At 33.2% G+C, this 8,449-nt stretch overlaps 1 long non-coding RNA gene across 1 annotated transcript; it reads right to left on the reverse strand.

The window, feature by feature from the left end:
- Positions 1-1,209: 1,209 nt before the first annotated feature.
- Positions 1,210-2,721, reverse strand: LOC129157444 (uncharacterized). The gene is made up of 2 exons (XR_008560661.2): positions 2,183-2,721; positions 1,210-1,457 (listed from the first exon to the last, which is right to left on the reverse strand). It is a non-coding gene; the product is annotated as an uncharacterized lncRNA (long non-coding RNA).
- Positions 2,722-8,449: the final 5,728 nt, after the last annotated feature.

Raw genomic sequence — 8,449 nt, forward strand, 5'->3', positions numbered from 1 at the left:
TAGTCTTATTTAATATTGGGTGTCTTAATGGCTGAAAATGGATAAAAAGCAGTTACATTTTAATTTAAAGATTTGAGATTCTAGTCAAAAATAAAGAACATTCCTCCAAATGTTCTTTAATGTGATTATAATTCTAATGCTTAGAACTTTGTTTTTATTGTCTGCAATGCGTAGCCTATATCTTTATTAAATGTGTGTTTAGCTGTAACGTGGTAATTCTCTAATGTGTACACAGAGGTGGACATCAGTGCTGCAGTGAAATTCCCAAGATCAGTCTGCTTTGCTAACAAATATGGTTAAATCGTACCTGCATTCTAAATAAATACTGTTAGGTGAAAACATCAGTAGGCATTGAGTTATTGATAAAATCCCTAACAGCCAGAATGGAAGAAGAGCATGCTGGGTCATCCTGGATCTGAGCCTGTTCTGTGTATTTACCTACAGGATGCAATAAATGTCTACAAGGCTGAGTTTGGACCATTACATCTAAAAGAAAGCATACAATCAGTGATTTTTTTAATTGTTTACATTAATATACAAATTTTCTAAGTATTAACCTCACAGCAAATAAGTAGAACAATATAATAAACAGGCTTTAGTAGTTAAACAGGCGTTGTGCACACAGGTGCTTTGTGTCCCGGTGCTGTGGTATCTAGGTCTCAGAGTTCCTGTCCTCCTGCCGTCTTCTGTTGTCCTCAGGATACGGATTGATGTTTCCTGATGATGAGGGAGGGGCAGTATGTGGGCTTCAAACTGGTCCTGGATAACAGTGGGAGACCTCCGTTGTCTGAATACTGAGACCAGAGGGTTGGTGAGATGCAGATCTTCTCTACCTCATCTAGAAACGGAGTTGGTTCAGGGAAAACTTTTCCAAAGACCAGTTCCATGATGTAATCGCCATATTCTGCAATGATAGACAATAACATTAGTGACATATTTTGTTTACAAGCAGCTTTAGGAAAGTTGTTTCTTTAGCTTTCATGTTTATAGTCACGTTTGTGTTTGTTCACAAGTTCACTTTGCTGCAGTGACTTCATATTCTTACAAATGTAATAAAATAGTGTAGGGCTGCAACTAACGATTATTTTCATAATCGATTAATCTGTCGATTATTTTTTCGATTAATCGATTAATCGGTTTGTTATTGTTTAGCTATTTAACCTATACCAGTGATGGATGCATTTCAGTTAAGAAAAAAAAATTAGAGAATTGTGCAGTTGACTGCAATCTATTTTATTGCACATGAACACAGTCAGCAGTATAAAATGAGCTAAACAGTGCAAAATATCAGTCCAGAATAATTTTTTAGCATTAGCTGGAAGCCTGCTCCTTCCACCGTGGATAGTGGCCTCATGTCTTTTACCAGCATGTTTAGAATAGTTTGTAAGTGGTATGAATTGCTGGGGGGTGAGTGTCTTGTTCCCCATGTAGTTGTCCATCGTTGCTTGTTTTTTTTCCTGCATAAGAAACACAAATAGACTGAAATAAGTACACATATAAAATAAAGCAGCACACACACTACAACACTAAATCAATATATTATTTGAATTAATTAACAATATACAGTGATCATTTATTTTGAGGGTTACGTTCTACAAAATAGCCCGCAACAGGAGATATTCAGAAAAGTCTAATTTTTTTTTTACTATTAAAAAGCTCTGAGTAAGAAGCTCATGAGGTTTTTACTTTGAGTCGGGAGTGTTTAAATTAGCTAGAGAAATGTGAAAAATGTTTATTTTGTGTAATACTGTTTAAGAAACATGATAAAAATGTGTTGTGAGGCGTTTTACAGCGTTAGATAGTAAAACAGCCTTTTAATAGTAAAAAAATGACTTTTTCTGAATTTCTCCTGTATTTAAAAATTGAAAGCGTACAACTATGCTGTGTTATATTCACCTGGACACAGCTCGTCTGTATATTTTTCTCCGCGGAGTTGTCCTTTTTTGAATGAGGAACATAGTTATGGGTTTGTGCCGTTTTTCTCTTAACGAGAACATTCTTATAAACAGACGTGCTGAATTTGGCAAGCGCATGGTTCACAACACGGAGGAGATTCACGATTGCATCTAGTCAATCAGAAGTAGAACACCGTAGACTGACGCGGCAAAAAACATGTTTAACATTCACTATAACAAACTCAGCTAAAACACTAACTCCAGCTTGTTTATTTTCTGTTACTTACCGGGCTGGCTCTTCCAAATGACGGCTCACTTGACCGCGGTTCTCTTCCTCTGCTGCATCAGCCCCCACGTTTTCGTCTCAAATGTTCACTTAGGGACGTCGTGCTTCCGTGCCATGCTAGATGGTTTTTGTATATTTTGCAGGTCACCGGTCTTTACAAGGCATCTAGAGTAAAGTGCTCCCATACTCGTGAGGTTTTTGTCCGGGGTTTCTCTTCAGTTTTGTCGCTTCCATTTTTCTTCCGTATTTCCTCTTGTTCCGCCATCTCTCACAGCAAGATGAGCGTCAGTAACGTGATACGTCATGAAAACCGAGGGCACTCATTGGCTCATTTCTTCTTCTACGGCTCCACTGGTAGATCAGTAGCTCATTACTGCCACACACTGGCGGCAAATTTAACAGCTTGTAACCGATGTCAGATTGTGGTAAAAATAGACTTTATGCGGTAAAATATGATTATTAAACAACTAATCGATGACTAAAAAAGTTGTTAACTATTTTAATAATCGATTATAATCGATTAAATCGATTAGTTGTTTCAGCTCTAAAATAGTGACACTAAAATTATACAAATGATTCCTTATGAAAGGAAGCTCAGTAGAGAGCAGTGCAGACAGACTTACTACATGCTGCAGCTGTTTTTACAGGCCAGCTGCTGCTGAATTTGGGGAAAGTTATTCTGCACACATCCAGATCAGATGGTCGATTACAGAAAATAATGTAATTCAATAATTTCTAAACAGACTAAACAAGTAAAACATCAAATAAATCACTCTGCTGTCATCAGACGGAGTGATTCAGGGGGTGAGGTGTTCTTAATGATGAGGGTGGCTGAGGTGTGTCATCACTCACTTTGGTCTGGTCCAGACCGTCTCTTTACTGGTGGGTCTCCTTCTTCAGTAGGTGACGTGAGCTCCCACATCCGAGCGTTCTGTGTTCCTTAGAGGAGAAGAAAAGTAACATTAGCAAGCTGGCTAAATTATTTTTACTAGCATCTCAAGGACTTGGAGAAGCAGATCTTCACTTACCTAAACATCAGACCAGTTTGTCCCAGCTGAGCTCATCAGGGCTTTAGTCTGACAGCCTGTCAGTGAAACACGGCTCCAGTCTTCTGGATGTGGACTCTAAAAAGCAAAGGAACATTTTTACTTTGTTTTAATTATTTTACAGCTGATTTTATCAGCTTTCCGACGCTCACGCTCATACAGACGGTGAGCTTTGCTGCGTCTGACTGATGCAGAGTTCGTTTTTATATCTGCAGTGAGACAAAAAACTAACCTCACTTCACTCAGAGATTGTTCTTTAAAACTCTATTAAATCCACTGTGTTGATGCACTTTAATGACTTTGTCACGCTGCATTTTAGCTGATATGGGACTTTATTTACTGGATGCTAAGATTACATCACACTCATGTAAAATAACACACAGGCTCTCTGCTGCTACAATCAGTGGATGTACATCTGGTGTAAAAGAAGGCGTTGATCAGAAATCACGTTTTATTCCACGAAAATCAGCCAAATCCACATTAATCTGGGTGCTAACTTTACTAGCATACTGTGCTAGCGATAGCAAGCCGGATGCTAACGCTTTAGTGCTGCTAATGCCTGTAAACCTAAAGTAAAGTTTGTCGACATTTTAGAGTTACATGAAGCTTACCGCTCTGCTGCTGTGTCCCGGTGCTGTCACATTCAGATGGAAATTACTCCTTTTAGATAGATGAAGCCCTCAGTACTTACTAGCCAGGAGACACGAACGAACCACGCGCGCACGCATGCACACACACACACACACACACACACACAACACACACACTAGTTTTTCTTCTGTTTTTTTTTTAGCAGTAGAGTCATCAGCTCCTGGGTTTAAATACTGCCACACCACCCTTCCTTAAAACGAGGAACAGTTTTGAGCTGTGTGTGGCTAAAATAACCAGACATTCTGCATTTTTCCAATAGGACTACAAAAAATCTTAGCGAGATGAAAAAATGGCGGATTGGCTCTGTGTTTAGCCGAGGGCCATTACCATATTTGGTAGTTATCCTGACGAAATAAATTACTGATGTAATAGATAATTTGAAAAACTGAACGGGTGGACAAATATGCCCAAAACTTAATTATTAAATATCTAAATAGCAACTCCAGTGAATAATAAAGCCTTTTTGCTCACTTAGACACTTAAAATGTGAAACACACTGTGTTAACGGATAAAAAAGTGGGTTTTTCATGTTATGTCTCCTTTAAACGTTTTCATGAACATTTTCATGTTTTTAAAAAATGAAAATTTAAATGTTTTAAGAAGATTTAAACGTTTTAATGAAGATTTAAATTCAACAAGCATATATATATTCTGATATATATCAGACATATATATCTTGTTACATGATATTAGAAGTAGACTGCTTGTTTCTTTATGATGTCAGAAGGAGACTGCTTGTTTCTTTATGATGTCAGAAGGAGACTGCTTGTTTCTTTATATCAGCAAGATACTGTTTGTTTCTTTATGATATCAGAAGGAGACTGCTTGTTTCTACATGATATAAGAAGGAGACTGCTTGTTTATTTATGATGTCAGAAGGAGACTGCTTGTTTCTTTATGGTGTCAGAAGGAGACTGCTTGTTTCTACATGATATCAGAAAGAGACTGCTTGTTTCTTTATGGTGTCAGAAGGAGACTGCTTGTTTCTACATGATATCAGAAAGAGACTGCTTGTTTCTTTATGATGTCAGAAGGAGACTGCTTGTTTCTTTATGATATCAGAAGGAGACTGCTTGTTTCAAAAAATGAACATTTTAACGTTTTAATGAACATTTAAACATTTTAATGAACATTTTAGCATTTTAAAAAATGAACATTTAACCGTTTTAATGAAGAATTTAACGTTTTAATGAACATTTAAACATTTTAATGATGATTTTTACGTTTTAATGAACATTTCAACGTTTTAATGAACATTTAAATGTTTTAATGAACATTTTAACGTTTTAATGAACATTTCAACGTTTTCAAAAATGAAGGTTTTAACGTTTTTATGAAGATTTTACCGATTTAATGAACATTTAAACATTTTAATGAACATTTCAACGTTTTCAAAAATGAAGGTTTTAACGTTTTTATGAAGATTTTAACGTTTTAATGAAGATTTTAACGTTTTAATGAACATTTTAATGTTTTAATGAAGATTTTAACCAGGGGCGGCGTTAGGCCTGGCTACTTGGGCTGAAGCCCCGGATGTTTCATAGGAAGCCCCGGATCTAAATCGTGGAAGTAACATGCAGTACGTCTGTTTCTTTCAAAGCTCATTAGACTAACATGCAGTACCAAAGTCTAACAGAGAGGAAGCAGCTGGCAGTAGTTTGTATACAGCCTGCCTGAGCCTCCACCACTGAAGAAGAAGCCCCTCAGCAGCCGGTTTCTTCTACACTCTCTGCCTGAAACGCATGAGTGAAGATGGACATAAGGACGTTTTTTAGACCAAAAGTACCGCGACAGAACCCCAGCTTTGATGAGACTGGTGATGACTCAGGTTTGTGAGTCTTATTTGAAAATATTTATTGTGCTGCTGGTTTGCCTAAAGTTAGCTTACTATCAGGCAAAGTTGTTGGAGAAAGAACGGGAATATTTACTATCATCTCACACTAAACACTAACAGGAACAATACTCTGCCCTAAAAATGCTTAATATGTAGCTTCAGATTAAAAATTATGTGGTACAAGACATATATGTAGTTGACTAGTGAGTGTCACGTGTGCATGTGCGCGCGTGTGTGTGTGTGTGTTAAGCCCCAGATGTTCTTCAGTCCTTAATCCACCCCTGATTTTAACGTTTTAAAAAAATGAACATTTAACCATTTTAATGAAGAATTTAACGTTTTAATGAACATTTAAACGTTTTAATGAAGATTTTAATGTTTTTAAAAATGAACATTTAAACGTTTTAATGAAGATTTATATTTAACAAGCATATATATATTCTGATTTATATCAGACATGTATATCTTGTTTCTTTATGATATCAGAGGCAGACTCCTTGTTTCTTTATGATGTCAGAAGGAGACTGCTTGTTTCTTTATGATGTCAGAAGGAGACTGCTTGTTTCTTTATGTCAGAGGCAGACTGCTTGTTTCTTTATGATATCAGAAGGAGACTGCTTGTTTAAAAAATGAACATTTTAACGTTTTAATGAACCTTCAAACATTTTTTAAAATGAACATTTAAACGTTTTAATGAAGAATTTAATGTTTTAATGGACATTTAAACGTTTTAATGAAGAATTTAATGTTTTAATGAACATTTTAATGTTTTTAAAAAATGAACATTTAAACGTTTTAATGAAGATTTAAATGTTTTAATGATGATTTTAACGTTTTTAAAAACGAACATTTAAACGTTGTAATGAAAACTTTAACGTTTTAATGAACCTTTAAACGTTTTTAAAAATGAACATTTAAACGTTTTAATGAAGAATTTAATGTTTTAATGGACATTTAAACGTTGTAATGAAAACTTTAATGTTTTAATGAACCTTTAAAAGTTTTTAAAAATGAACATTTAAACGTTTTAATGAAGAATTTAATGTTTTAATGGACATTTAAACGTTTTAATGAAGAATTTAATGTTTTAATGAACATTTTAACGATTTTAAAAAATGAACATTTAAACGTTTTAATGAAGATTTATATTCAACAAGCATATATATATTCTGATATATATCAGACATATATATCTTGTTTCTACATGATATCAGAAGGAGACTGCTTGTTTCTACATGATATCAGAAGGAGACTGCTTGTTTCTTTATGATGTCAGAGGCAGACTGCTTGTTTCTTTTTGATATCAGAAGGAGACTGCTTGTTTCAAAAAAGAACATTTTAACTTTTTAATGAACCTTTAAACGTTTTTAAAAACGAACATTTAAACATTGTAATGAAAAATTTAACGTTTTAATGAACCTTTAAACGTTTTTAAAAATGAAAATTTAAACGTTTTAATGAAGAATTTAACATTTTAATGAACATTTAAACATTTTAATTAACATTTTAACGTTTTTAAAAATGAAACTTTACACGTTTTAATGAACCTTTTAACATTTTTAAAAATGAAAATTTAAACGTTTTAATGAAGAATTTAACGTTTTAATGAACATTTAAACATTTTAATTAACATTTTAACGTTTTTAAAAGTGAACATTTAAACGTTTTAATTAACCTTTTAACGTTTTTAAAAATGAACATTTAAATGTTTTATTGAAGAATTTATTGTTTAATGAACATTTTAACATTTTAATGAACATTTTAATGTTTGAATGAAGATTTTAACATTTTACTGAACATTTAAACGTTTTAATCAACATTTTAACGTTTTAAAAATGAAGATTTTAACGTTTTATTGAACCTTTAAACGTTTTTAAAACTGAACATTTAAACGTTTTAATGAAGAATTTAATGTTTTAATGAACATTTAAACGTTTCATTGAACATTTTAACATTTTAATGAACATTTTAACGTTTTTAAAACTGAACATTTAAACATTTTAATGAAGATTTTAACGTTTTAATGAACATTTAAACATTTTAATGATGATTTTAACATTTTAATGAAGATTTTAACGTTTTAATGACGATTTTAATGTTTTTAAAAAGGAACATTTAAACGTTTTAATGAAGATTTTAACGTTTTAATGAAGAATTTAACGTTTTAATGAACATTTAAACGTTTTAATGAAGAATTTAACATTTTAATGGACATTTAAACGTTTTCATGAACATTTTAACGTTTTTAAAAATGAAGATTGTAACGTTTTAATGAACATTTTAACGTTTTAATGAAGAATTTAATGTTTTAATGAAGATTTTAATGAACATTTTAACGTTTTAATGAACATTACATAAAGTTGTGTCTAGTTGTAGCATTTCATATTTCCTAGTTCCTACTGCATGAGTTCAAATGTATTAATCCATGCACTTAAATATTAATGTTCTGATTTTATTGAAACACTTGTTCTGAAATAGTTCCTTTACTATTGTGATCAAAAATATTTAATCTCAATTCTGAGGCTGCTCTGTAAATAGTTTTCGAATAAACAATACACATATCAACTTCTGATCATTCCATATTAATTTCAGACTTAAAATAATGTATTTATGTAAGCCACACCCACTTCCGGCTAAACCACACCCACTTCCGGGTTATGCCACGCCCATTCCGAGTACAGATACAGATGCAGATAATTTGCTTGGTTGATTAGATACAGATACAGATAGCGGTGTA

Source organism: Nothobranchius furzeri, chromosome 4 (genome assembly GCF_043380555.1).
Source record: "Nothobranchius furzeri strain GRZ-AD chromosome 4, NfurGRZ-RIMD1, whole genome shotgun sequence".
NCBI lineage: Eukaryota > Metazoa > Chordata > Actinopteri > Cyprinodontiformes > Nothobranchiidae > Nothobranchius > Nothobranchius furzeri.